A 22,882-nucleotide genomic window follows, 5' to 3' on the forward strand; every position below is an offset into this window, starting at 1 on the left:
TAACGCGATTAACTCTCGCTGTGGGGGTCAGCGTGATTTTCAAATAACGTGCACGAGCGTTAAGAGACGTAACGTGCGGTTCATTCCGCCGCGCGATTCGATGCGGTGCACGTTCCTTTTTTTCTGTTACCATTAATATAGGAGATCTTATGCAGCGCGCATCTATCTATCCCATATCGTTCCCATCGGCATCCTATAACTCGTCTGCCAAAGCTATGAGGCTCTATGATAGTCCTTTCAAATTAGACAATACTTGCTTTCAAGAAATCGTTACATATGTCAAATAGAATTATCGTTGTTGATCTATTCGATCTTAATTTAATTCTTAGGAATCTTTTATTGATATACTTATTCATTTATCAATTTCAATTTCGAATACATTTTAGGTAAATTCCGTTTCTTTCCTTGCTGGAAGTAATTTCTTTTCTACAAGTTTCACGCTGCATTATTTAAACAATTCTCGAGGACGCGAATGCTAAGGAAGAATCAAAATTTTGATACTCATTTTGATTCGATTGCTCTTCGAAAGCACGATCGAACATATATCTGACAGTAACTTGACATATTTTTCCCATTGAACGTATCCATCGGTTGGTGTCAGATGTCCAACGTGCGTTTATCGTGCGTTTCATCGGCGGGACCAGCCGAGGGTCAGTTTTCACCGTCCACCCAGCGAAAGTTTAACTAGTCTGCGTACCTCGACAATGCTTACACAATGGCCACAGTGGCGTAATTTCGTGCGCCGAGTCGCTGTGGTATAAATACACGGGCCTCCCACACGCGCAGCTTCTAAATAATTTTACGTAAGAGGCATGTGCGGGTGAGAGCGTGTTCGCACGCGTTTTACACGCGTGATATGGCACGCGCGGGCGGACCGGAGGAACCGCGAGATTTCCGATCGAGTCGTTATGCAACTCGGAAAAACTGTCTTGCACGATCCGCAACATTTCAGCTCGTTGCAAGAGTTCACGGGACGCGAATTCCGCAGGAATCACTTGACATTACCGCATCGGTAAGCTAATAAAAGCCACGGGATTAACGCATAAATCTTTTTTAATTATCCAGCGAGAGATTGGATGCTTATACTTTCTGGAAGTCTTTCCTGTCCTGGAAAGCAAACTTTCTTTTCCAGAAAATATATTTTTCACATTCTTCAATATTTAATCAAAGCTCGATCGAATATTAAATCAATCGCGTTTTGAATCTTGTCTCCTTCCAACTTGCAGCGAATTAGCACGTAAACTTTTCTGCTCCAGATCGTAACTTGTTTATCATGAAAATGTAAAAATTCTATACATCGACGATTAAACATGTTTGCGCTACCGGCCTCGCCCGGGTCCAAACGCCATCGTGATTCCATTCCGGTTTTCGGAGCAGATTTCATAGACTTTAAAAGTAAGGAATTTTTCTTATAAAACCCATTGCGAGTCGCGCTGAAAATGCATTTTCACATTTTCGAAAATGCTTCGACGCTCGTTCTGCTGAGCCTTTATTAGAAGATTGCGAGGTCATGGTGTCATGAAGGGTGACTCCGTCTTGTGAGGAAACAACGAGAGACTGACGCTCGTATTCGCATCACTGATTCTCAATAAAAGTGAAGTATCAGAAAATTGCGCCAGCTACGGATAAGGTATGATTGTAATTGCGCGATTCTCGCTCAACGTCGCGCAAAAATTCCACTGTAACATTTTTGCGGCCACACGTCGAGAACGAAAATGTCGGTTTGTTTGCAGATCGATTTGCGGAACCGTTGAGAAAACTACGTTCCTTCGTCCGATGCGTGAGGCGTTGCCCCTAGAAGAGAAAGTTCGAAAATCGCGGTGGATTGCATTGAAAAAGAAGCTGGTTTTTTGCTCTGGGACGTGAAGAGAGGATCCCACCGGAATCGGATAAAAACTGCGGTTGCGTAAGAGACGGGGCCTCAAATCTCCTGAGAGCATGACTTGCAAAGTAGTAACGACAATCATCTACCGCTATCAAATACTGCAAAACATTGTTTCGGAGTACATATGATTAATAAATTCAGTCGTCGATATATAATCGCCGCTAACACTCAAAGGGCTAAAAAGAGACGAAGGGATTGAATCAAGAGATACGTATTTCCGCTTATCACATTTCTATCAAGATAGAATTTATCTTATTAAAAATAGAAAAATTATGAGATATTTTGTGATGGTTTTCTAATCACAACAGTGATAGTGAGGGTATTAAATACGGTCATCACATTGGTAGAAGACGCACGAGAGAAAAGAGGAGAGGGTGAAGTGCGCGAAAAGAAAAAAGATGCGCGCTGTATTTCACCCACTCAGGGAGACAGCAAAGAAAAGAGAAAAAATGGACGTCAATTTATGCGCGCGGGCGGACGAAATCGGTTTAATAATCCGGCGCAATTGAATAATAAAGAAATCCTCGCATTCGTCACAGCCGCCGGCGGAGGCGGAGGCGGCCGTTCGTTTCGCGTTCTTGCCCGTGACAGGTTGATTACCGCCGCATTATAGATTCATCAAGTAATTACTCGCGGGAGATACGGTATCGCGGAACGGAGCCGGCAGGTAGGATGAGAGACGGCAGGACGAGGGGAGGAGAGTGGAGGACGGCCGCGGGGGCGGGAGAGGTTAATAAATCGTTCGCCTTCGATATCCGTGGCGGTGTAACTCTGGCGGGAGACGATATATGGTCGCAGCGGGAGACGTTATTACTGGCGGTGCTTGCTTATAATGGCCGGCGAATGAAGCGATAAACGATTATTGTGCTGCGCCGGAGACGATCGGTGCGCGCGGAAATCGGCAAGTAGCCTGGCTCCTCGCCGTGATCCTCCGCAGCTACGATGACGTCGAAGAAGACGACGATAATGATGATTCGGGCTGATTAGGGTAACATCGAGAAACGAGCGAGGTGACACGTGATCGCGACAACGTCGCCGGGTATCACTGAGAATTGACAGTTCTCTAAAAGCGTTCCACATGCGCGGACGGCTCCGTGCTCGGAGCGATTTCTCGTCGCGGCCTTGCGCGATTACGTCAGGAAAGCAGAGCAAGAAGAGAGACGTTTAGCCAGCCGACACTCTGCAGAAACTTGCGACTCGCGCGTGCGAGCGGGGCGAGAGCGCGGCTCGGTTGAAGGTAAATGCGATTGCACGAGTTGCGCTCGTGATCGTGAAAGGCCTGCCTAGCGCGTACCTGCAACTTAAGAGCAACCGAGCGGCAAGCCTAAAGCCACACACACTTTCTGAAACGCCCAAATTATTTTTCCGCGCGCGATCTCTTTCTTGGGCAATTTTCTAAACGCCACGATACCATAAGCGATACATGTTTGCGTTTACGGGGTTTACTTTTACCCGTACTGGCCGTTACAGCTTATCATTTCATTTTTCTAGTCATTTTCCGAAGTTCTGCGTTAATTATCTCTGTGCTCTCAGCGATTAATACTGTTATTTATTATTGTACTTTATTTTGTTTTGTGGGCGCTTCGAGGCCATTGCTCGTAATTCCCAAGATTCAAGCGACAGGAGTCACTTTAAATTCCTCCTCCCCGTCGAATTCACCGCCGAAGACGTCGTTGTTTGGTTCCGTGATGGTTGACGACCACATTTGGCGGCGGCCAATTCTTTCATAAAAACCCTAACGCGGCCGAGCCAAAGAACAGTGCCAATCGCCGGCCGGCGGTTGGGCATAAAACTTGATGTTTGGACGTGTTACTTAAGGGGGAAAAAATGAAAAAGTCGGGCTCGCATCTCACCGCGAAGGTGCGGAATATCGTCGGCGTGTCGGTTCCCAGGCGGAATTTAATTGAGACATAGACACACGCGCGTGCATTCGGCGTGTGTCCGTCGCAAGGACGAGAAGGAACGAGGGACAAGGACCTTTCTTCGAGAACGAGACAAGCCGCGCTCTCGAGAACGATATTCTCTCTCGCGCCATTCGCAAGGAGGATTTTTAATTTCTTCTCTTTTTATTTTTGCTCTCTTTCGTGCATCAAGAGAAGCTGCTTCAACTCGGATAAAGCTCATGCGCAGGTAGACGTGTATCAGACGTTGGTACCATGACGTTGGAAGGACAGCGCGACGAGAGGAGAATAATTTCCGCTCAAATCCCCTTGCGCGCACCCGCCAGAACATTTTAATAATCGTCCTCTCCGAGGCGCGGAGAGTAATCGTGCGAGGCGCGTAACCGGAGGAATTAATTAAGTCAGTCCTCGCTCCTGCCGGCGCGTATAGTAATGATCAATTATTACCGTCACTCCTGCCGCTTTTTTTTTTGCTTTTATGCGCTCGCTTAATAGAATCCACTGTGCCCGTTGAACGACCGGCCTTCACGCCGACACTAAAGCCGCTCGACGTAAAATCTATAACAGGATATCCGATTCTATATTTCACGACAGCTTAGTGCGAGCGAAAAGACAAGGGTAGTAACGAGTTTAGCTCTGTGTCGCAAGTGTCGCAAGAAAATCGTAAGTTAGCTGGCGCTGTTATGTGGGCCGCGTGACGTCAAACATGTCCCGCAAAATGTCACCTCGATTTACGATCGATAAGGTATCCTGGAGTGATCAGAACGAATCACGGTTTTACCTTTTCTTCTGCTTTATCTTTTCCAAAAGCTGTTTCGTAATTCGATACGGAATAAACAGTGTTATCCGGTATAAATGTATTAGTTAACAGATTCCCGTATCTCTAGGATCACGCTTTCATTATTCACCTGCTTAAAGAAAAAAACAATGTAACGAAAATCAATATTATACAATATGTAAGTCTGTATAGCGTGTTAAGACGGACAACTTTTGCAGGCACGATACTTATCGATCATCTTGTCTCGTTCGTCGTATCATCAATGCGACGTGCGACACGAGTACCGCAAGTCATTTAATTGCAACGGCTGTTTAATCACGGTTACAGTTACACGGCGACGTTAACTTCGACACGACGACAGTTATGTCATCATCCGTGGCCGGCGTCGCTCGTAATTTCGAGCGGTGTCGCACGTGGAGGATCGATCCGCGAGGCTGGATTTCGCGCGGTCGTTTAGCGCTCCCGCGGAAAATACCGTCACGTGGAAGATCGGGTATTACCTCGGGGTTTCATGAGATCCAAGCGTCCAAGTTACGCGGCGATACCTCGCGATACCAGCCTCGCCGGCATCGTCGTGTGCCGACACTTTCAATCGCGCAACGCGTTAACACGCTTCTATAATACATTACAGCGCGCTTATTTGCTAAGCTGAATCGAACGCGTCGAGCTGAACTTTCACTCGTAACTGCGAGATAACGCTTTTCGGAGTTTTTAGCTTTGGTTTCAGGCTATCGAATCAGCGTTGTCCTGGACTCTCGAGGATGAACTTGAAGAAATCATCGTCGTAACTTCACGATGAAAGTTCCAAAATCCTCGTTGCAGCGAACGTCCTTCAGTTCTCGCTGCATTAGTAATTAATCTTAAACATTTATTTATACCATTCTCGTCGCGGGGGACTTTGATGGATTCTCCAGGTAACCCCGTTGTGTTAATGTCTCACTTGTTATAACTTGAAATTGCATCAGGCTGTAGAAGCTGCTGCAATATCAATGATTTACTAGTAGTTATTAAAAAGCGCTTACGAAGACTGTTACGAGGATTACTCCAGCCAGGAGCACTCGCGGATCCGAAGTCGGTCACACGCGGGTGCGTGAACAGTTATACATACAGGTCAGAATCGCAGCTTTTCGTTCTCTTTCTCTGAATCTTGCGGAACATCGTCGTCGCAGGAACAAGTTATTGCTCGTTGCACGACGCGGGATAGATAGATAGATGGAGAGGATAGGTCTCATCTGGGAGGTGGTGCGCGGGAGGTGAACCGCCGGCGCGCGGCCTGGCATTTACTCACAGTTATGTGAAAGGCATATCTCGCCCGATACCCCAAGGTACTCCTACATAGTACGCACACTTGCACAACCTGTGGCAAATCGCGCACACCGTGATCAGCACAGCGCGGCGGTCGAAGCGCGACTTCAACTTGAGGCTGAACAACGGGAAAGATGCTCCACAATTAAGCGAGCGTCGTTTCAGCGCGCCGACACGCGGGTCAGGCACACGCGCGTTTCATCGCGGGTTTTAATCGCGACGACGACACGTGCTGTATCCTTCGAGTGACGAATGCAATTTTCACGTAATAATAAAAGTGGAGCTCTGCCGGACTCGTCTGATGTGGGGAGAAAATCGCACGGTATTGGAAAACAGGTCTACGTCAGCGGCGCTGAATAATTATCGGCCTCGCGCGCGAGCGTATGATTTAAGGCGACGGATAGGCGGTAAACCGCGAAAGGGCGCGAAACTAGCTCCCGATCTGATCGCTCGCGTATCTGCGAGGCGGCGCGAAGGGTATAATTTAATCGTACCGCCGCTCGTTTCGCCGTTTTTAGAGGCAATGACGTGTGTCGCCTTGGACGTGATTCTTTTACCGGTTGACATTTTAATTAACGCCGAGGCCTGGCCGACCACTCGTGCCACCGACTGGAGAAAGAAGTCGCGGTTGATCGCAGAGACCTGAACAAATCTTTACGCGCGCGCGCGATCGCGCATATTTGCGCATCTCTCGATGGAAATATAGGTCGCACGATACAGCAGATTCTCGATTAATCTCGCTGAACAATTTCTCGTGGCGTATGTTAGCATCGTACAAATGTCCTCCCCGAAAGCTCGTTGCGAAATAGGAACCATAAAGATCACTAGCGCTGATCATTGCACTGATCATCTTGATCAGTGAGATCTTTCTCGATACCACACCACCAATCCGTCAATTTCCAATGTCACGTGCGATTTCGTGAAATCCATGTAACGAGTTCTACATACGTGTTCCTGAGCAGGTTCAAGCGCACGTGAATAGCGGCGCAGACAATCCGCGTACTAAATCCGCTCGAGGATAAAAAAAAACGTTCGAGATATCGTGCATAATCGAGAAACTTTTGCGCGTTTCAGAGACACGAATTTCCAGAGGCGAGCCGTCAATTCATTCCTCTTTCTGATCTCCGAGGAGGATAACGACGTTGATGTATAATAGATAATAACGGTTCGGATAAAGAAGAGAGGCATTTTTCCATTCTATAGTTCATGATCAATCAGCGAGCGCCAATCTCGAGGGGAATGTTTATTTTCGCATCACGCGTGTGAGAAGCCGAGAGTGTCGGATACCGCCACGCCGATTATAGGTAGTAACATTGAGCGAGCTGAGTACTCGCGGTGATTTCAATGCGCTGCAGCGTTTGTGCGCGCATTGAAATCACCGCGCGGTCGCGGACCTTATCGGCACGCTCGAGTAAGCTCGGTAAGCGCGCGCCGTCCTGCACCTGCCATATGCAGCATCGCGATTCATCTCGTTTCTTTTTTTTGTGCGAGGACGCCTCGCCTGAACGGAATTTTCTCCCACACACGTGGGAATCGACGGTGTTGAAGAACGCTGAAAAACGCGGAATTGATGCAACGACAATCGTCAGCGAGATTATAAAGCAGCAGGTTAAAAAGCGATGTGAGATGTTCGGTTATTCGATCTCGATAAACTGTTAATTCTGCGGAAGCGAGGTCTAATTAGATTCTAAACACTCGGCGCTGGATTATTAGACTCGTTGGCAAAAATTCTTCGAATGTAAATTAAATTAATGCACATCGTAGATCCATTTCGGAATTTGATCGACGAGGCGCGTTCGCCGTCTGATCTCCACGTTTTTTTTTCACTGCGGCGATCATTATGTCGCTCGCGTGCGCATTATGAGCGACGGATCACCGAGATATTTTTTTGCTCCGTCCCCATGACAAATTGCGCGGGATGTAAATTTATTAATACAGAGACTGAGAAGCGTAAGTATCCGGGCGATTAAGCACGCTCGAAGTGGACGGAGAGCAGCGATCGCGCCGCTCGATAAGGCGCTCTTTCGTCGTGCCAAATTTTTTGATTACCGGGCCAGATTCCGGCAGTGACTGATGAACAATGATCCCGTTGCTAATGTATGCTGCTGCCCCTTTTATCTGTCTGCGGATGACCGTGACACGAACTCGCGTCTCCGCTCGCGTGAACCAAAAGGTCAGCACGCGTGCTCGGACCTGATTTCGGGGTCGGTCTTGCAAACGAAAATAGCCACGAGAGTAAAAGGGTGAGGAAATAGTCATATGCATGAATTATTCTCGGAGACGAGTGCGCGCACACTTGGCGAGCGCGGTGCACGAGGAGAACAACGAAGTAGATATATGTATATGTATACTTGCGTATATATATGTAACGGCATCTGCGCGCCCTCCATGCATTGCGTGCAGTCGTAAATCACGGGAAATACGAGGTGACTTTAATGGCGACTGCGATTTTTATCCATTGTCGCGAGCGTGCGCCTCGCCTCCTCTTTCGCGCTGCGTGCAGACAGGCACGAGGGAAATAAAGAAGTAATTCGCCGATGGAAGTGTCGAGAGTATCCACGTACCTCATGGGAGACTCATGGGCGGTTCTTCGGTCCGGAACACGCGAGAGATTGTCTACATCGTACGCATAGATCGCTTGCTCCGAAAATCCTCCCCCTGAGTGCGCGCATGGACGTCACATAGGTGCATCACGCGATGTGAGGTGGTATCGCTGAAGTTCACGAGAGGATCATGGCGAAATTAATAAGGATAATAAAATAATAAGAAATAAAAACCGCCCGCGAGGAGAAACCGTTTATACGCTTGAAGATAACGCGCAGCGTACGCGCCGTTAATGCGCCCGCTTTATGCGACAGCTCCGCCGTATCGCTGGCGGATATTCGCAGACGGTTTATGAATAATTAAAGTTCTTAACGCGGACATTAAATTTATTAAGGAAGCGATGGGACATTCGTCGGCCGGCCATAACGACAGTCCGTTTTGCGAAAAGTAAAAGTTTGCTTTTATGCGCGGTGCTGGGGGGTTCGTCGGTGCACGTCGGGGGGGCCTCCCTTTCTATTCTCATTTCGATGACGACGATGACGACGACGACTCGGCGGTTTTTCGACGATGCGGAACGCACGCGAGCCGCGTCGTAAAGTCGCCGGGAACGCTCTCGAACATCGGACCGCCGCGGCGGGTGCCGTGAATTAATTTAACGATGTAAATGACACCTTACGACACTTTAAATCATTATCTCTCATAAACGCGCGTAGGGACGCAGCCGCGCGCGACTCAACGCACGCGCTTAAAATGTATGTTGCGCAAGGGTGCTCCGGGACTCCCAGCATCCCTGGTACATAACTGGAGAATTAATACGTTCTATCTCTCGCAAACGAGCATCTCGCGTGCATTTGAAGAGACTCCGCTTTATGCCATCGATGATATACGTCCAGGAACTTTTTGCCGGGCAACACGCGCGTCTCAGTGGTTTCTTAAATCGCGACTCTTCACAACTCCTCCGGCACAACTCGTGCAACTTTCGCGAAGAGCGATGAGAAAATTAAACGGATTTATTACAGATTCAATAGAAGAATGGTATTCAAATATGTCGCGTATTATTTTTATTGTCAATTAGAGTCCAAGTGAAACGTGATGCGCGCCATTCTTTTTCTCTCGTATTGTTCATGCGCGTTCTTCTCGCCGAAAGAGTTAGATCCCATAAATCGCATTCGCACGTCGTCTCGTCGTCCCGGATGCGTCCATGGTAATAATACATCTATTGGAGGACCAATTTTTCATTTCTATCTAAAGGGTTTTCAATCGTCGAGAACTATTCACAATATGCCAAATAACAATATAAATAGCACAGAACTCCTCGGAAAAAGAAAAACATTTTAATGGCTAGAACTTTTTCATTTATTGATTTAACGAATTTTAAATCATCGAGAACTCTAGGCAATATGCCAAATAATAATATAGATACCCCAGAACTCCTCGGAAAAAGAAAAAATTTCTAGGGCTAGAATTTTTTCATTTGTATTTAAAGGATTTTCAATAGTCGAGAACTCTAGGCAATATGCCAAATCCACTCTTAAAAATCCGTGTTAAATGTCTTCGCGTGGAGGTTAACAATTTGGTAGAGTGTGATAATTGTGCATATAATAAATAATAGATGAATATTAGTATTCGAAAACATTATTAATATTGAAAAATAAAATAGCGCGCGCATAGCGCGCGCCTGTGTTGTACATACTACAAAAATATGATTTAATATAGATACAGGTTTGCAACTGTATTCACTATTTATGCAAATAAAGAAGACAACAAGAAAATATTTAGCAAGAAATGAAATTTTCCAAGATTCGTAATAGAAATTTAGCATGTCGACAATATTAATCGTCAGATCTACATTCGTTTAGACTTTTTTGCATACATTCTCCTGATCGCCTCGAGCGATCTCAACCTCAGTTAAATATCAGAAGAAAGATTTATACAAGATAGTCCATGATGATATCACTGGTCGTTTCGATCCTAGACTGGTAGCCGGGTCTGCATTCAGAAACGCCATGCCGTAAATCCACACGGCGCGTGTTTCCCCGCGATCTCTTTATTCGAGACCATAATTCAGGAATAGGAAAGGGCTGCCTGTTAGCCTTCGTTATTATCTTGGCGTGAAGGGGACAGACGGGCATTTAACGATGGGGTGTCGCGAACAGACCGCATAAAAAAGATCCTCTTTCCGTCCAGATCGTTCTCGCGAGGATCGAAATCGTGATTCGCGAAGGTCGTTCGATGCCGTTTGCGGTGGTTGGTTCCACGATCTTTTGGTAACTTTCGTTTAAGCACCCAATCTCGATTTAAACGACTCGTCTTCTCGTGGCAAGTGGCCAGAGGAATGCTCGCGCTGGACGCTTCGGATTAAATTAAATACGTGTTTATATCGCATGTATCATGGGTGCTATTTCGAAGCCTTGAGTAATGCGTTAGTCGCGCTTTACTCGCGAGGATTTCGAGACCCGATGATCGAGATGATCCGGTAATTGTGATCTTTCCGAGAGAGAAAGAGAATGTTTTCACAATGCGAAGTTCCTTGAAAACGGATTTTGTAAGAGGAGAGAAAGAGGCCAGAGATGACTTGCAGTTAAAACGAAGAAAACACGATGTGACGCATGTGTGCGTCCTATCCGGCGCGTGCGCGCGCGCACATTGCATTTAGCCGGAGAAATTGCACGGGGGAGAATATGTCACATTGCACACCCATAAAGACCGCTTAATTGCCCGTAAGACTACTCCGCGCGTTCGCGGCGCAAAGGTTATCCGTCCGGTTTAAGTGAAGCCCTGCCAGGTTTACCTTGAGGAATGAAAAGTCAATTCTTTACATACCGCCTTCTTCCCTCTTTAGAGAAAGAAATAAAGAAAGAAGAGTCGAAAAAAATCGCCTCACGTCGTGCCTTTCGCCACCGTTCGGGGTTTCACAAATGACATTTTCGCGGACATTACGCAGATTATAAGACGCGCGGAGGCTTTATCTTGACTCCTACATATCCGGGAGCCCGCGGGACCAACATCTAATGATATTTCATCGGCGGGTAAAATCAAATAATCTACTAGATTTGAGGAATTCATCGAGTGGAAGCCTTACTGAAAAAATGTGTACATCCAAACACAGCGAGGATCATGGATTTTTACTTATTTTTATTCAAAAATTAAGATAGGAATAAATAAAAGAAAAGAATTGTTCTGCTTTTACTGCAGCAAATTGCGGATCACAGCAAGTTCGAGAGTTCTCCAGCTTCACAGAATCTCTTCGGTTTCAGAGATCGTCGACGATCATGCCGGGTTGATTGCTCCAGGATGTATCGCGTTGCTCTGTCAAGAGCCAGCTGAAGATCCCGAGGAGGGAAGTCCTGCGCGCGGAAGGGAGAAAAATGCGCGAAGAAGTGGAGGAGGAAGAGGAGAAGATGAGGACGCATACGTGGCTGTTCACCCAGGACCTGTCTTCGTCCTGCCGTCGTCCTTGCCGAGGTCCTCCAACCCAGCCGCGACATGTGGCGTCAACGGCCCAAATATATGACGCAAGAAACAGCCGCATCACGAGATAAGGACACTAAAAATCCTCTCGAAATTCCCGCGTGAGATCGGCCCCGCCGCGCGACTCGATTCCCGACGTTGATATCGCGCGGAAAGTGGCGCGAACGGGGAAAAAAGAGGGAAGAGATCCGCGAGATGGGATCCGACACGACGGCGCATTCCGAGGGGGTCCGGGGGCTGCGATCGTTAAGTTGACGTCGCCGTTGTTGGCTAGTGAGATCTGCGCGTGTACCGATAAATACGACATAATTAATTGAGGCGTCGTTGATACTGGCTCGGATAGCGAGGCAGACGCAAAAAATGCATTCCACGTAAATATGAAGGCTCCTGCAAATTCGAGAGAGAATAATGCGCGTGAGTTGTGGTGCTTCGTACATCACGATCCGGTAGAACGGATTTTTTGGGGGAGGCAGACGGGATCCTCGAAAAATGTAATATACATTTTCGCAGATATCCATGAACGATCTCGCGGATTCGCAATTGAAACTCGACGGGACCAGCAGAGGGAATGCGGCACGACCGACCTCAGGAAAAACAGATTCGATCTCTTCGAAAAGGTATATCGACCTGTCGACGCACAAGACAAAAAGACTCAACAGCCAGTGCAGCAGCGGTCGACGCAATCTTCGATCTACTTTCCAGCGTGCGCGAGGATTTACGAGCTAAGGTCGCGCGCACGAGAGTATGAGAGCGTGGATGCTCAAGACTATTTTTCTCGGCCTTGCCTCCCCCGATGGGGGAGGGTATAAATAACGGGGCGACGATCGGCGCGACGGTTCGACGCTACCATTACGCGCGATCTTGAGCGGTCTCGCGCGAACGTCCAGGCGCATTTTAGTCCTCCGATGCTCAGGACGAAGATCGAATCGATCGTAAAACCTTGCTCGGCTTGCAGAGGCTTGGGTTTGCTGAGGAGCGCGCGTTTTCGCCGCGAGTATCATGCCGCATCTCGCCGTATCTCCCGAATGTTCCCGCCGGACGATTGACGCACACCACGTCAAAAAACCGGTACGAATAATCTGTCCGTCGGGACACGCATCCCCCGTGACTGCGCACCCTGCGGCTATATATAAGCGAGATAAGCTCAGTTCTATTAATAGCGGCGAGTCCTCGCCCTTCCTACCTGCTTTCCCCGCCGACGAATGTTTTACAGCTCGAGGGAGGCAAGAGATCCATGTCCATGTGAGCCCTTTACCTGTTCCACAGGGAGCCAGGAATTTTTACGTCTTGTTGAGTCCTTCGAACTCTCTAGGACTCTCCCCTCTCGCGCGAATTCCAACTCCCTCGAAAGAATTTAAACGTTTTCACGGGCATTTCCTTTTAGCAAACGTTAAGTGCCCGCGACAGAAGGAACGCGCATATATTCATATGAATAACGACGAAAGAGAAGATATTTCTAAAGAGAAGGATTAAATTGGACAAAGTTGCCAAGTTTCTTTGTCGTGTATTAAAAGGGATTAATTTGATTCGCAATTTCGCTCTGTCAAATTGCGAGAGGGCTACGTCGTGTCCTTCCCTTTGGGTCCCTCCGATAAACGAACTCCGAACGTAACAGCGCTGTCGTACATTTCTGCGCGACGCTGGAAAAATTTATGATCGACGATCTGCCTGAGAGACGTCACATGCAAATGACATGAGCGATAAGCGCCTTCCCCTTCTCCGTCCTCCGCCAAGATTAAGCCCTCTTAACGCGAAATTCACCGCATTGGTGAAGTCGAGGTAAGTTAAATTGTTAGGCCGGCGCTATACGTTAGAATCATCCGGAATTAATGATTCGCGCTTCTGCGCCGAGGAAATATCGCTTGGATTAACGTAATCCCCCGTGAATTACGCTAACCGACGAAGCGCTCGGTGGAGCCGCAACGCCGATGTATTCCTCTCGGCGGGACCGAGCGGTTGTCAGACGATCCTCGAGACACCCGTGCCTGCACGATAAGACACACCGACCACTGAATATTCTCGAGATTAAAACACGACGCTGAGGAAAATTACAGACTCGAGTAAACTGGCGCCCGGCCGCCGGCGACTTGAGCAATTTTCATAATTATCATTTGGATTTGTCATTGTCCGCGCTGAAGAGCCTCCTCCACAGAATCGAAACGTTGGAACCTTTATCCAATTTTAATTAACGAAAGCTTGTAATATACGCGCACCGCCAACCGCGTTTCTTACGTTCTTGTGTGTTCAGATTAATATTATTATATTTGAATGAAGCCTTTGTTCGGGATTTATTTAATTAGCGAGCAATTAAAATTTTACGAATACTGATTGGAGAAAGAGAAAGAGACAAGTGACGTAACGACGCGAATCTAGATCGGATCCTTGATCGCTCGACGTCAACTACCATTTCAGCGTTTCGCAAGGATTAATAAGTCGCTTAGTGTCACCGGGGCTGGGATTGCCGGTCGCGGATTTATACGCACATTCGCACGGACAATGCATTGCGATTGACGGGACCAGTGACTCGGTGAATGAGCGTAGGCAGGATTTTCTAACGAAAAGTTGTCGCGCTCAATAGACTTGCTGGTGAACACAAAGCGAAATGTAGGTGAGACTCCGGTTCTTTCTCTTTTCTATTATAATTCGGGATTAGCATCCACACGTTCGGTGATTCGACTAAATTGTGCCGATTGCCCTTGCACAACGCCATCCCGTTCTCGCGAAGCCGAGACTAACGTTAGACGCGCGTCGAGAGTGTTGATTTTATATATTCCAGATTTTCTCGTGCACGTGCACTCTGAATGTTAAACTCTGGATGCTAGTCACGATCTTTTATTTTGCGACGAAGATACCTGGAGATACCCCGCGATACAAAAATGTACCTGCGCTCCACTCGGTATAAATAATATATTCACTGTTATTTATTCCCGGTTTTGCATTAATCATTTCTGCACAAAGCCCGTGCAGCACACATCCGTAACGCAAACACGCATGAACAACAAACGCAAGTTTCTTCGTGTTTGTCAGTTTTTCAATTTCGTCATATTTTCATTGTATATCTTTTTCCTCAACATTTGCAAGTTATTTTACATTTTGTATTTCCTTTAGTTCATCCCTCCCTGTTCTCCTAAAATTTACGATTAATCGAAAGACCATCGACGCGTCGTCTGCCAGAAGCAAGTCGCGCGTAGCGTAACACGGGGAGGATGGGTATCTCCCTCCTGGCGATCCTGCGATTTCGCAAGGTAGTTCTTCTCTTGGCAGGGGAACGATGGTCCGCGATCGGAATCCGGTCGGTCGGCCGTTATCGTCCTGGTTTAAAAATATCTGGCGCCATCCGAGCCGCCTCGAATCGTGGGTGCAAGCGAGAACACATTGTCTTCTGAATTATCCTGACAGTGAAAGTTTCGCGTGCGCGTGCAGGACGAGACCCCTCGGCGGTCGGCGACGTTACCGGAATGCGAGATCGCGGCTCCGTGTCTTGTCCGGGCTACTAAAAGCGCGGTTCCCTCTGGCGCGTCGTTATTTTTAACGTTTGGTGACAAGAACGCGAAAAAAACATTATTTTAAATACGTTTATCTGCGCCCGCGAGTCGCAGATAAAATAAAAAAGTAGATATATTACTCGGAGTGCGAATAAGAATTTAATACTACGATATTATCCTGTTTCAAAAGTTCTTTAATTGAATGCTAGTATAATTCACATGATTTTGAACAACGAAAAAAATAACGAGGAAGAAACAGCGACTCTGCCATTCGATATCAACCGTGTTATTGTCTTGATTAATCATGGCGACGAGAAATGCGGGAAGGCAGCTCACCGGATCATAAAGGGGAATCTTGCTCTTGATAAAAATGTTAACGGAAGCTTCCCATCAGCCCGGCCGGAAATTGGGTTAAAGGGTAAGCGGAACGTATATTCGTTCTCCAACTAGTCCCCAGTAGCTCCACTGGGACAATACTGGGATTGAGTGTCGGATGTTTGTCGACAGGATGTCCTGCGAGAAAATGTCCACGCGTTAATCGTGCCTGTTGCACCGCGGGAATCAACAATTTAAATGAACGCCGAGCAACGTCGAGCAATGCCAGCGAATATTCACGTTACCGTCACGTGTGCTGCATCATAAAGTGCAATTAAAGTTTAAATTGATTCATCATCGATCTTACGGTAGTCATCGGAGGGAACACGGAAGCACGCGGGATTGCTCGTTCTCCAAGAAAAAAAAAGAGAAAGAGCCAGTAAAAAACGTAACGACGCGCTAATGAATCGAAGCGAACAAGAAACCGTTTAATGCCCCGCCTCGATCGGGACACTCGGGAATGCAAGGGAGAACCCGTTGAAGGCGCATTAAACGACGCGCCGCGATGAATGGCTATCAAAGAGCGACGTGGGATAATATATCACGCGGTCCTTGAAAATCTGACGTGTCATCCGCCATTATTGTCCCGTCGGCTGGCGGGTAATTTACACCCGGCCGATGTACTTAGGCCACTTACGGTCCGTGGTTGCTGGTACCGGAGCAGAGGGAGACCAGGACGTCGTAAACTCGATTCTCATCTCCTCTTTGCATCTCTCTCTCTCTTTCTGAAACGCACTCGCGCGCGCAACAATATACGAGACGGCCCCAGATTGCCGTTAATAACGCGACTTCCGACGCACCTCTCGAGGGAGAAAAGAGCAATCATCACCGATCCTGGTTCTGCGTAACGAGAACGACAACGTATCAAACGACGATGTATCATAATTGACGTAATCATACGTTATTTTATGTATTATTAGGCCACTCCTCTCTTTGATAAGGTGCACTGTAAGGTTCACGAAATGTCGAAATTGAAGTGACAAGAAACGCTGCTCCAGTTGGCTTGCTCGGCAAGCCAAATCCGATTGGAATAATCAACAGCCTCAACGAAAGCCTCAAATCTCGTACGTCCTTTTCCTCTTTGTAGACTTTGATCATCCTGCGATCACCAATCATCGGACTCTTCATCACACAGATCCTCCTTCGCATCTCTCACGACCGTCGATGGAATTTGATCGAAGCGACTCGGAACGCTTCGCTTCCATCCCGATCCGGATACCGTAGACGATCATCTCTCGTGCAACTGTTACCGTTTTTTCATGGACATCTTATGGCGGTCACGCAGGCTCGTCGGCTCCTCCAGAGGCGGCAAGCCGGCGCTCTCTATCTGTTACGGTGTACCGTTATCGAGGCACCATCGTGCTTTACACGCGCGTTCGCCACAATGCAACGTGGAATTCCGCGCGTCTTTACGTCCGTTAACGGTATCCCGTGGCGTACAACACACGGCTATCTTTTCAGCTCTACGTCTCTGTAGTGTAGTTTTCCCTGCCACGGTCGTACGGTACCGCGCGATTAGCCGCGTCGTTCCCGTGGAACCGGGGGTGGCCCCCTCCCGGAATTTCTCCGTGAATGCGCACCTTAATCGTGATTTAATCCCATTAGCGAAGCGTGCATCGCGGCTATATGGTCAGCCACGATATTATTGCACGTACAGCTACGATAATATAATTGCATTCTGACGCGGTATCGCCGTGCCTGAACGCCGGTTTAGCGTCGCAATTCCGATATCCGATCGTTTGACGATCTCTGCATTCCTGAAACTCTTCCTTGGATGATCGTCGAGCATTCTCGGTAACGCGAAGAGATGACATGCGAGAGGTTCGCTCGCATGCAATGCCAGATAAAGAGTCTGTTCTAACCGGGAATGCAAAATAACGAGACTTGTTTTCAAGAACAAGAAATCGTTTGGTTTCCCGAATAAACAAAAATAAATAGTAGCTTGAAAGCAGTTGTTAAGTACAACGATAAAACGTCGATGTTGTTAGAAATAGGGACAAATAGGCGTTAATATACCCCGAATGAGCGTGCGAAAAATAATTTTCTTTCTCCTCTCCGTCTAAATAACCAAACTCCTAACAGGGCTGCATGCATACCCGCTCGCGATGCAACCCCGGCACAAAAGGGGTACATTTTTGCGCACCGCCGTCGGGTGATTTACAGACCGGCCGTCCTGAGGTTACCGACTTACGAGCGAGGCAGACTCGCTCCGAGCCGGGCTGGTCCGCAGCAGCCGAGCGCGGAATGCGCGCCGCGTGAATCATTCGTCCTCACCTCTGGTTACTGGTTCACCGGCGATCAGCCCGGTTGCACAATGCAGAATAAAGTGATTTAAACGCGAGGGAGATACGCCGGAGACTCCGCGGAATAAATCGCACCTGGGACATTGCGGCGAACGACGCACGAGTACTTCCATCTGAAAAACGCGGAATCGACGAAGCGCGCACGAGAGTCTCGTCGAGGAGGCTCATTGCCTGTACTTGGCTGAACGATTGACCGAAATACATAGAAAAGAAATTCGCTTTAGGAAATTAGGTGCTGCTGCGCAATGAGTAGATCATTCACTGAACTCCGACAAGCGTAGTCGTCCCTCGCAAACGATTCCTCCGGCAGCTCGTCGTTTCCGCAAACTTTCGATTCCCTCCGCGAGGTGTAAAAACGAGTCGTAAATCCAGCGGAGCTACTCCGCTCGCTTCACCGAGAGACCGAGATTTTTTGCCGCGGTGTCTCCGCGATTAGCCTAGATTCCGCGACGAGTGTTACGGCCGCGGCGGCCGGCGCGCGGTTCTTGCGCGGATTTTCTCCCGCTCGATCGTTCGGCGAACGCGATCTCGCGAAACGGTGGCGTGAAATGCGCGCGTTCTGCCAATCGCTTCGGCGATCCCGCGCGGGATCTCTCCTCGACAATCCGGCCGGTTATTGTTGCATGTACCGTTGCGTCGTGTTTCCACGACGTCGACGTGGCGTACGTCCGCTGGCGGGCAAGAGCGATAAATTTCCTGTAATATCGTTGGACCGGTTTCGTGGATAGTTCCTCGTGTAACAATGAGCACGCGCCTCAGCCTGGAACGCCACACGGGCAAAAAGAGAGACTTCTTTCTTTCTCCTCCGATCTTAGCGTTCTTTAGCCGGAGGTCGCCTTGTGGCGATGAGCGCCTCGTATCCTCGATCGAGCAAGCCTTTTTTCCGCCCGAAACCGCTTTATGCTACGTTGGAATCGCGCAGTTATATCGCGTATAAAGACATATATTGAAATATGCACACGCTTTATATGGACGTGACTGTTAAAACGATGTATAAAATTCAAACTCATGATACCTGCGGGAAAATAATTACGTGATACACAGAGGAGTATCGCTCGGTGAATGCGAAAGTAATAAGGAGTAAACTTACAGATTGGCATTGGAATGGACCTTGCGGGCAAAAGCGCGCATTTCCGCGATTAAAAAAGTGTAAGTCGAGATACTGGACGTAAGCACTGGGCGAGCATCGAAAGAGGATTATCGACTAATAATCGAGAGAGAGAGAAGAAGCAAACATAATGACCCCGAAAGAACACTCGCGAGATAGATGATTCAAGATAAGCCACTACTTAAATGATATGCTTGGTAGCTTGGTGAGAATTTTTGTAGAGAACGCACCGATCCGGAAGAAGGAAGAAGTCACTTTGCGTGGCCGTGACTTTGAACAAATCGCGATAACCGCAGACAAAGATCACACGTCGCACCCTACGTGCGTGGAAAATGATCATTCGTTGTGCGAAATCATAAATCTCTTCGTTAGCTAGAAACAGTTTCTGCCTGCGGGAAAGCCACTCGTATCGGCCTGCAAATTGAGCGTCTACGGTCTAGCAATTTTTCAAACGACATCGCATGTCCAGGACAAATCGCACTGCTCAAACATCAAATTTTAAAGCAACCCAGTCTCCTCTCACGATTTTTCAGCGTAAGGCTGTCAGTGCGCGGCACGCGCGCGCGGATTTATCGCGCGTGCAGCAGCGACTTCCTTAATTAATCACGGCGCGAGCGAACGTATCGCGCTTACGCGTTGGAGAATGGAACAACAGTGTTAACCGCACACGTCAGATTTGAAAAACGCGACTTGAGCGATAATCTCGCTCGCACGCAACGCGCACGCAGACACGCACATACGCGACCTCACATATCAACATCGACATTTATTGGAATACGAAGGTGCGATATTCTTGCCAACAACATTTTTACGTTATTAATCTGAAAACCAGATGCGCGGGCCGACGTATTTCCAACAGTAACTCATGCACTCCGCCGAGCGCCTTACGCTCCGATTAAAAAGCGAGAGAGACGGAGGAAAAAAGAAACAACGGGGCATCCGCGATTTATCGGATTCATCGATCAAGCTCGGAGGTCGCTCCTCGTTAACGCCACAAGCAGGCACCTCCTCATTTCGTGTCGGTTCTTGAGCGCCCGGTACCGTCTAATTAAGCGTGAGCCGGCGCGAGAAAGAGAGAAAGAAAGAAAATCAGCGTGAGAAAGAGAAAGAGATGCTGCCGGCGCGTCGATTTTCGTCACTTCCGGTCGCGGATTAATCCGCGTGCTGTGCGCAGCATTGATTTTTTAAAAACCGCTCATTATCCAATTATCCTGAACCTCCGCCGCACGCAGGAGTGCTAATTAAACGAAGCCGTCTCTCGCTCGCTCGCCATTGTCGTCGCGAATGAAGAGGCTCCGACTCGCGCGAGGTCTCGGAGTGTCGTCAATATAGTTTTGCATTCACGCGGCCCGTTCGCTCTTGGTGTATCTTAATTAACGCGTGGAGACTGCGCGAGCAAGCCACGGAGACTCGCTTGCATTGTTAATCTCGTATTGTTAATGCCTGTAAAGCTCGCTAGCGTTTACCGGGCGGGTGGAGCAGGAACTCGCGTCGCGACGTGTGACCGAATCCGCGTGGAAACGTCTCGGCGAGAGAATCCCCGACATAACAGTGCGTTTTTCTCGCGCGCGAGGTAACTCTCGTGCGACGTTTCCTGTTGCGGCGCCGTGAAAAAACTCCCGAGATAGCGGTCGTAACGTGAACCAGCCGGCGGAAAATGCCGTATTTCTCCGGCGTCGGAACGCGATGCCAGGCCGAGGAACATTTCGCACGACGAGGATCCCGGCCTGTTCCGCAGGCCCGTGCACTTTGCGCTAGGATTACGTACGTAACTGCGACATTAGGCGAGACGGCCGGCCGTCTCCGCGCGGCAGAGAGCCTTTCCTCGCGCTTCAGCTGGATGTGCCATCGGCCTCGCTCGCTCGTACGCGAGCGATTCTTCCGCACCGGGCGGGAGCGTGGTCGACTCTTTCCGAGCGTACACGGATAAATTACTGCATCTTAAACTACCGCGAATTCTTAGACGCATCTGCCTACGCGGTGCACTACCGCACACGGCGCGGACGCGTGTGGGACGGAGCGGAAAACTCGCGCGCATACACACGTGTCCGAGATCGTCCGTGCGGGAACGCAGGAATTGTTCAGCTCGTGAATTTGGATTTTACGTAAAATCGTCGATCTTTCGTGCTAGTAATATTCTCAAGCGCTCAGGAAATCAAGTTTTGAAAAAATGGACTGATCCGTTACATAAATTCATCAGAAATTATCTCGAAAAGAACCTTGATTGCACGAGTATTCGTATTCCAAGTATCCGAACTTGAAAGTTTGATTCGCCGAAAGAGGCCTCGTATTAAATCAAGTTTTTTTTATTAAATCATTACTAGCGAGATGTTCCTACGTCGCCTTGCGCAACCAGTCAATTACAAGCGTAAAATAATACACGTGTGTCGCGCCCCGCCCTCGTGTCGCGGTATGTCCTAAGGAATTAATTATTCATTTTACGTGTAATTCCGTGCGGGATCATAACTCGCTCGCGCGCTTCTCAAATCCCGCTGCTCTCGTTCTCTCGGTTGCAAACGAATTGTACTTTATGCGGTCATAAATCTCGTTTTACCGTGCGCGATTTTTCAACGGCGGCCGTTATGGAGAAAAATCGGTTACGATATTCGAAATGCACCGAGAAATTCTGCGCTCGTAGTAGAGCCCTCGTAAAGAATCGTCGCGCGGACAAACCAGTTGGCAGTTGGAGAACTGGATCAGTTGGCGATCAGACAATCGTCGCGCGGCGTCTTAATTAATTGAATAGTCGAGCGTTCCGCCACTGGATTCGTCGATATAATTTAATGCGCTTGCACGAAATATCTCTCTCGCTTTGAACTCGAGCATCATTACGGCAATCACGCGATTCGCGCGCAGTGGGACCTTTAACTCGCAAGGAAAGAGACTCGGTCCAGGCGAGAAGGAGAATGCGAGTATTCTCGATCGATCAATTAAAGCGGGCTCGTGGTAACGAGCTTAACTCGTTACGAGCGAGCGAGAGTGGTAATTATTGATGAAATTTTAATTAGACGCGCAAAGTGGCTTTACGCGTTGCTACAAAGTTGATCCGCATGGGTCTTACGTTCTCAGAAATACATACGTTGTACGTTCATCTCGAAAGAGCATAACATAAAATCAATGCGGATGTCTGAATCTATAATTTCCTCGCAATCTATAATCTTCTCGGTTTTCAAAAGAGTGTCATTTACGAGCTGACCAGGCTCGTTTGTAACGATCATCGTGGCACGGACTCGAATATTAATTATTAATTATATTCACAAGCGCGATATCATTTAAGTCGACACAAAAAAATTGCCTTTTATTTATATTAAGTATTAATTACAACTGTGCTCTCGCATGAACGTCTCCTCGAAGGGGAGCTGATTCGCGCGATTAATGCAGCCGGGAAGCTTAATCGGTAATTAATGTACCTCTCCATCAGCGCCTTTAAAAGTTTAACCTCGAGAAGCAGCGAGCAACGTTGCTAATTATGCGGTATGCGTAATTATACATGTCGCCCACGGAAAATTAACGCGGCGCTCGCGCAAATCGCGACACATGTACATGTTCATTCGCTCGGCCAGTTCGAGCGCGATTCCCGCTTCGAATTCTTTCGATATTTCGAGGAAACGTCCTGTTCCTCCTCGTCCTCCTTGAAGACTCATCCTACACGTAACGTCAATTTTCAATATCGTTTCTCACTTATAAATTGCACACTCGCGTAAATTCATATTATATGGATTCCATC

General features: G+C 48.1%; 1 protein-coding gene across 1 annotated transcript in view; it reads right to left on the bottom strand.

Annotated features, from left to right (window-relative positions):
• Positions 1-22,882, bottom strand: part of LOC105287587 — a 37,703-nt gene that overhangs the window by 13,128 nt on the left and 1,693 nt on the right. The window lies entirely within an intron of this gene.

This window comes from Ooceraea biroi, chromosome 5 (genome assembly GCF_003672135.1).
Source record: "Ooceraea biroi isolate clonal line C1 chromosome 5, Obir_v5.4, whole genome shotgun sequence".
Classification (NCBI taxonomy): Eukaryota; Metazoa; Arthropoda; class Insecta; order Hymenoptera; family Formicidae; genus Ooceraea; species Ooceraea biroi.